This window comes from Astyanax mexicanus, chromosome 8 (genome assembly GCF_023375975.1).
Source record: "Astyanax mexicanus isolate ESR-SI-001 chromosome 8, AstMex3_surface, whole genome shotgun sequence".
Classification (NCBI taxonomy): Eukaryota; Metazoa; Chordata; class Actinopteri; order Characiformes; family Acestrorhamphidae; genus Astyanax; species Astyanax mexicanus.
Window position 1 is genome coordinate 47439496 of NC_064415.1, and position 7620 is coordinate 47447115.

Sequence of the window (7620 nt, forward strand, 5' to 3'; positions counted from 1 at the left end):
GTCCAGGGAACATGTCTCCACTGCTCTAGAGTCCAGGGGCAGTGTGCTGTACACCACTGCATCCTGTACTTTCCAGTGTCCTTAGTGCATAGTGAGTCTTGGATGCAGCTGCTGAAACCTATTCAATGAAGCTATTTAGTAATATTTAGGACATTTCATGACTGGTGATGCATCGTGTCACAGTCACACACTGAAATTCACTGAGCTCCTGAGAGAGACCCATTCTTTCACTAGTGTTTGTAGAAGCAGACTGCAAGAATGACTGGACTCTCTACTCTCACAAGCTGTCCAAACTGTGCATGTGAACATTACTCCAGCTTAATCAGCCCTACAGGGAAGCACTCTTTGAGTGAACATGTTATTTGGGGGGAGGGAGGGGTGGGGGAGCGGATGCGTGTACACGTAGAGCAGAACTACTGCAGAACAAAATGTTCACTTTGAAAGAGGTAAGCTGTACCTTCCACTGACATGAGATTGAATCAGAAACCACACGCACGCACACACACACACACACACACAGCATACATACACACACATTCACTCACACTTTCAAAATGTACCACCTTCTCACGAAAGGAAGTTTCTTGCACACAACAAAACCGCGTATTTTGAATAGAGACAGAAAGAGACAAACATAAATGTTTTATTTTGTTTTGTATAAAATCGTATTTACACTGTGAGCTAGTGTAAATATTGCACAGTATGTGGTTATGGTGACCAGAGCAGTTTAAAGATGAATAAACACCTGGATGAGAACAGAAATCAGGTTATTAAAGTGGGGTTAACCCATTTATTGATAATCTACACTGGTGTTGAAATGTTAAGGAGATCATGGTTTATAAACAGGTGCACAACTGACACTAGCTCAATGTTTTTAAATCCTGGTCCTGGCAACTCTCTGCCCTGCACATCTTAGACAGACTGAGACATTATTAATAAAGACACCAGATAGAGGTGGGAATATGAATGGGAGTTCTCATAACACTCAACTGTGCTTCGCCCAACAACAAAAAAAAAGCCTCACCTTTCAAAAAAAAAAAAAAAAGTCAGTCAGTTGCACCTTCCAATGCTTCTACTGACTTTTCCACCTTCACAAACTCCAACTCCCAGGATGCACCTCTCAATCATGTGTCTCATCCAGCCAATCAGCACCTGATTGTTAGATCAGTTTTTCGTAAAGTATTGCTCCTGTTAATAAAATATAAATATTTTCTGGCTTTTGTCTCTGATTTTGTCTTGCCCTTTTGGTTAGTTCACTTGGCTATTTTGTTCTGGTCTAGACCCTTATTTCTTGTTTGTTGTTTATCCCCTTTTGGACTGTGATTTGGCTCTGATGTTTTGGTCAGTGTTGTTTGTGGTTTGTGTTGTTTTAAGTACTCCGTTCAAGCTTGTTGGTTAAGCTCTTTTAAAGCTTCTCCCGATTTTTACTGCAAGCGTCTCACTCCTGTTTGTGGCGTCACAAAAATGAAGAAGGGTCAGTGTTCTAAAGAATAAAGCTTCTCTGGACGTGGAGATCAAGGTGTGTGGCAGCTATAACAATAAGAGTTATATACACCATTCATTCAGCTAACTAAATTAAGTAAAGATAATCTAAGTAAACAAAACTGTAATAAAAATGATTTTCTTTTAACATCAAACGAGTGCTGGATGTAAATCTACACATATTTCTCTCCTGAAAACTGTTTATTTGGGTGAGTAAAGCTCTTCCGTTTCAGTAATCTTAGATTCCCAATTTTCTACAGCACTAAGGCTGGACTCTTAGTATTAGCATAAGTGGGTAATCGCTAGTGTGTGTCCCATTACATTTGGCGTAAAACTGACATAATTCAGAAAAAGAACATCATTAATGTAAAACATGGTGGTGGTAGTGTGATGGTCTGGGCCTAATGGCTGCTTCAGGGCCTGGACAACTTGCTGTAATTGATGGAACCTGGAATTTTGCTGTTTATCAGACAATAATAATATATTAGCCGGAATAACCGGCTATATGCTTGGGACCTTAAGCTCAGGCGTATTTGGGTTCTGCAACAGGACAATGATCCAAAGCACACAAACAAGTCCACCTCTGAATGACTTACAAAATTAGTCACTAGACAGAAATACCCTGTCAGGAAATATAGAGCACCAATCTATCAGGCTACCACACACACTCATTTACCTTAATCTAACAGTTAATTCAAGCTTGAGAGTGACCAGAGCACACAACCCAGCACCACAGAAATCCAATCAGTGTAATAAAAGTCAAGGAGCACAAAGAAGTTGAACCAATCGGTTTACTACAACTATCACTGTCCATGTGTTTAAATACGCAGGTGGCTATTTGGAAAAAAACAAAGGAGTGTAAATTAGGGCTGGGAGGTAAATTTATCCCTGGACTTTTCCCTAGTCCAGCCCACTACAATCACAGCAACTGCAGAACCACCCAGCTCCCTCATCAACCCCCCATATACACGTTTATTATAAAAATGTTAGATATTTTTTCCTATTGATACTTTCCACCTTTCCAACAGTCTTAACCACAGAGAATAATCAGAATACCCTTTACTGCACTTTGGAATGAATGAACTTCTATGTATCAATTTGTCTCATAAAAACCTGCTCTTTCTCCACCTCCTTCCTTACCCTTTTATAAAATGCTTCCTTAATTTTGCATTTTTTACCAAACTAAAGTTTTTTTTTTTACTGTTTAAGGTTGTTGGCATTACGTTTTATGGTGAAGCAGGGGACATGTAGGGCTTTAACTAAGTTTATTTAGATAATCAATAATTATTGATTAGTGATTCAATAAACAGAAAAAGGCAAACATACATCTTTTTAAGTGAATAAACTACTGACAAAAAATGCAAACAAGGCAAAATGTTAAGTTAAATTTATAGACATTGGGTGATGCTGCCATGTGCTGAGAATAAAAGGGAAATCATAATTATTTAATTATTTAATTATTTAATAAAAAAGGCTTTACTTTTATTATTAAAAATGTTTGGATTGACTTTCTTTTACTCTGAATGTAACTGCCGTCGCATTTAAGGTGGAAAGGAAAATGGGCTTGTTTAAGTAGGCTCTCATAACAGTGAGAAAAAAACAGCTTTGGTTGGTTTTCTGCTCTACATTCAGTGATAACAACTTAATTTATATTTATAATAACGTAGACCCAACTCTGTGCAGTAAGGCCCTTCTAACTCTTCAGAGAAGTGGTATCAATAGGTGCATGTAAATCGTCATATATTTAATCAGGACATATACATGTTGGGCCATATGTGTACACCTAAATGAAATGGGAATGGTTGGTGATATCAACAAGTTTTTCTTTGTTTACAGCCATTGACATGTCCCAGAAGTTAACACGTGAGGCACGAATAGAAATTGTGTTGATATCTGGTGAACGCAGTACCCGAATCATTGCAGCAGATTTCAAAGCAAGACACCCTGCGAGACCACCCATCTCCCATGCTACAGTTAGCAAACTGCTTGCCAAGTTTCGTGAAACTGGTTCAGTGTTGGATTTGCAAAATGTGGACGCATGAAAAATGTCACTAATGAAGAAACATCAGTGGCTGTCCAAGAGCCCACAGTGTAGCACTCGCCGCATTTCACTGGAGAGTGGCATCAGTCAGATATTAGTAACTCACAAGTGGCACCCTTACAAACTTCAGCTGCTGCAGCATCTCAACAAGGATGAACCAGATCGGTGCACTGAATTTGCAGAATGGGCAAAACAAAAATTGGAACAGGACCCTCAGTCTACACAGAACATTTTGTTCTATTGCTATTGGTCTGACACGAACCATAGTTAGTGCTAGATTCCAGGATAGATTCCACCAAGACTGTTGGAACACAAAAATTGATGGTATGGTGTGGTATATGGGGTACAAACATAATGGAAACCTCAAGGCCACTGGATATGTGAAATTGCTACATGATGATATGTTTCCCTCTTTATGCACTGAAGCTGGCATGTTCCCTGAGTTCTTTCAGCAAGAGGGTGCACCACCACATTGTGGGTGTCAGGTCCGAGCATTCCTAGAGAACTAAACAGTTTTCTGGAAAGAGGATTGGTCGTCGTGAGCCAGTTGAATGGCCCCCAAGGTCTCCTAATCTGACCCCTTAGACTTTTATATTTAGGCTCATCTGAAGTCAGTTGTGTGGGTTGCGTGCAGTTCTTTAGTGGGGGGACAGTTCTTCGCGCCTGACAGTCTGGCTGAAACTCCACCCTCTTTGACTAGGTCTGCCTAACAACAGAGCGATCTATATTTTGATTGGCTCAACGAGAGTACATTATAATATACAGCTGATGCACATGACCCTCTTCCCATTGAAAAAACTAAAGTTGGATCCAAAAAGATCAACTTTAAAATGGCCACCAGGGTCACCACCCATCTTAAAAAAGTTTCCCCTCTCCCATATACTAATGTGCCACAAACAGGAAGTTAATCACCAACCATTCCTATTTTATTAAGGTGTGTTCATATAAATGACCCACCCTGTATATTATAGTTTTTGTAAACTATAAGCATATATTTCATTAATTAACTAAAATAAAAAACAGCAATTCTCTGCATGCCCCTTCCACTGATTTTTTGTAATATTCATCTATGTATATGTCGGTGGGGGTGGGGTGTTGCAGAAGGGGTACCCACTAGATTAACTGCCCGCCACTGACCCAACTAATCAACTATTAAATGAGTTGCCAACTATTCTAATAGTCATTATCAACCGCTTCATCCATTAAGGGTCGCGGGGGGGTGCTGGAGCCTATCCCAGCCGGCATCGGGCGGAAGGCAGGATACACCCTGGACAGGCCACCAATCCATCGCAGGGCAGACAGACACAGACAGACACACAGACACATTCACTCACACACTCACACCTAAGGGGCAATTTCAACCAAGTTCCAATTAGCCTGAACGTGCCGTCTTTGGACTGTGGGAGGAAACCGGAGAACCCGGAGGAAACCCACGCAGACACGGGGAGAACGTGCAAACTCCACACAGAAAGACCCGGGTCGCCCCAGCCGGGAATCGAACCCAGGCCGTCTTGCTGTGAGGCGGAAGTGCTACCCACTGCGCCACCGTGCCGCCACTATTCTAATAATCAATGTTAATCAGTTAGTTGTTGCAGCCAATATATTAGCCATGGACCAATGCACAATAATTTAATACCTGAATCAGTTTCTATCTTTAGAAACAAAGAACAGGCCACCGGGAATTGTCCAAGTCCTCCCTATGGTCAGTTCATCCCTGCTGTCAACTGACAGACAGGAAACTGACTGTGCAGGCTGTGAAGATAAACCAGCAGCTCATATAAGGGAAGAATAAACTTATTGTATGCTCTATTCTGTTTATTGTTTATGTAAAAACTGGGTTTGCAACACTGAATATTAGATAGATAGATAGATAGATAGATAGATAGATAGATAGATAGATAGATAGATAGATAGATCGATTATTTGCACTGGAGGGGGACCCTAATTTACAGTGCCACTGAGCATTTACAGTTTAAAAGGGATTAAAAATATAAAAAAATAGAAATAAAAACTGACATTTACTATAGACGAATAAAATATATATGTAAAAATAGGACATTTTAAAAAGATCATAAAAATTGACATAAAAAGTAAAGAATTTATATCTTATAAAGAAAATAATAATAGCAGTGAAAGTAAAGTAAAATGATAATAATGATAAGAGATTATCAAATTGATATCAAAAGAACTAAGAACACGGGAATCATGGGTAAAAAAAAAATTACGTATATTTTATTTTTATAGTTGATTGCTGAAGGCTGTGGGTTCTGTGGTAAGGAAATGATGGTATGGGGTATTTTGGAGCGCAGGGTGATCGTAATTTAGTTTTGGGCGCCGGTGACAGTTGAATTTAGACGTCCTTTCGGGGATCAATCGCGCAATCTGTTTTTCCGCCACCAAGATAGAAACACGCCAGAAATTTACCTCAACACGTCATTTCCAGACCATCACGCCCATCGGCGTTAATATATTCCAAAAGTCCAACGCTATTTTAAGGACGCGTGCGCAAGGCGTAAAAATAGACTGTTGACGGGGTGTACGATGGCAATGAGCCACGCTACACGCCTTGCGCTGAGTGTTTGATAGGGCCCTACATGTTCTTATCTGTGGGAAGTATGGCTTGGATCTGCTTGCGCTCTAAAATGTCTGAATGTAGATTTAGATGTAGATACACTTTACCCTACTTTCATTTTCATCAATTTTACACTCATTGAGCTAGTTAATGAACCCTTGTGTTCTGGGATCTGGGTCATCCTGATATAGAGACTATCACAGGATAATGCTGATGGGTACAGTGGAGCTCTATACTGTAGGACAACTACAATCAACAGGTGAATACAAGCCTAACAATGACGGCTATCTTTCTACAGCCAAGATTTATAGAGATTTATATAAGATAAAACATTTGCCAACAGTTTTATATATATATATATATTATTTAAATTTCAGGGTCTTTTTAAAGTCTTTTAGGGTGTACTTATACTAGGCACAGTTTGGTTGAATCATGCTGGAGCACGGTTCTGCCCCCTCCCCACTCCCCCGCTGGCCTGCAGTCACACCTCTTTAAACAATCCGTGTCCAAGCAACCTTACATTATAACTTACTGCTCGGTGGGCTTGCCTGTGTTGTGCTGAATTCAACACCCCAACCATGAAAAGCACCCTCTCTCAGGTGTGCGTCTTATTGATAAAAGCAGAAATTTTCCTGGCGTCTGTGATAAATTCAGCACAACACCGTCATGTTTGTTTAAAGGAACATTGCATTACTGACATCATCTTGTTCCATACTCGTGCATGTATCGCACTCACACTGCATGTGTATTGTGCTCAGGCACAGTTCAGAGTGATCACACTTGTCAATTAAACTATGCACCCTTATTATATAGTTGGTAGGGGTGTGACGAAATCAAGCTTAAACCTGTCTCGCGGGGAAAAAAAACAGTAGGTGAGCTCCGCAGCACAGTTAAAGAGCTCCGCGCTACAGTAGGTCAGCTTCGCGGTACAGTTAAAGAGCTCCGCGCGACAGTAGGTGAGCTCGACTTTACAGTATGAGCTCCGCAGTACAGTTAAAGAGCTCCGCGCTACAGTAGGTCAGCTCTGCGAGACAGTATGAGCTCTGCGGTACATTTAAAAAGCTCCGCGCGACAGTAGGTGAGCTCCGTGGTACAGTTAAAAAGCTCCGTGCGACAGTAAGTGTGCTCAGCGGTACAGTTAAAAAGCTCCGCGCGACAGTAGCTGAGCTCTGTGGTACAGTTAAAAAGCTCCGCGCGACAATAAGTGTGCTCTGCGGTACAGTTAAAAAGCTCTGCGCGACAGTAGGTGAGCTCCGCGGTACAATTAAAGAGCTCCGTGCGACAGTAGGTGAGCTCTACGAGACAGTACGAGCTCTGCGGTACAGTTAAAAAGCTCTGCGCGACAGTAGGTGAGCTCCGTGGTACAGTTAAAAAGCTCTGCGCGACATTAAGTGTGCTCTGCAGTACAGTTAAAAAGCTACGCGCGACAGTAGGTGAGCTCCGCGGTACAGTTAAAAAGCTCCGTGCGACAGTGAAAGTGTGCTCTGCGGTACAGTTAAAAAGCTCTGCGCAACAGTAGGTGAGC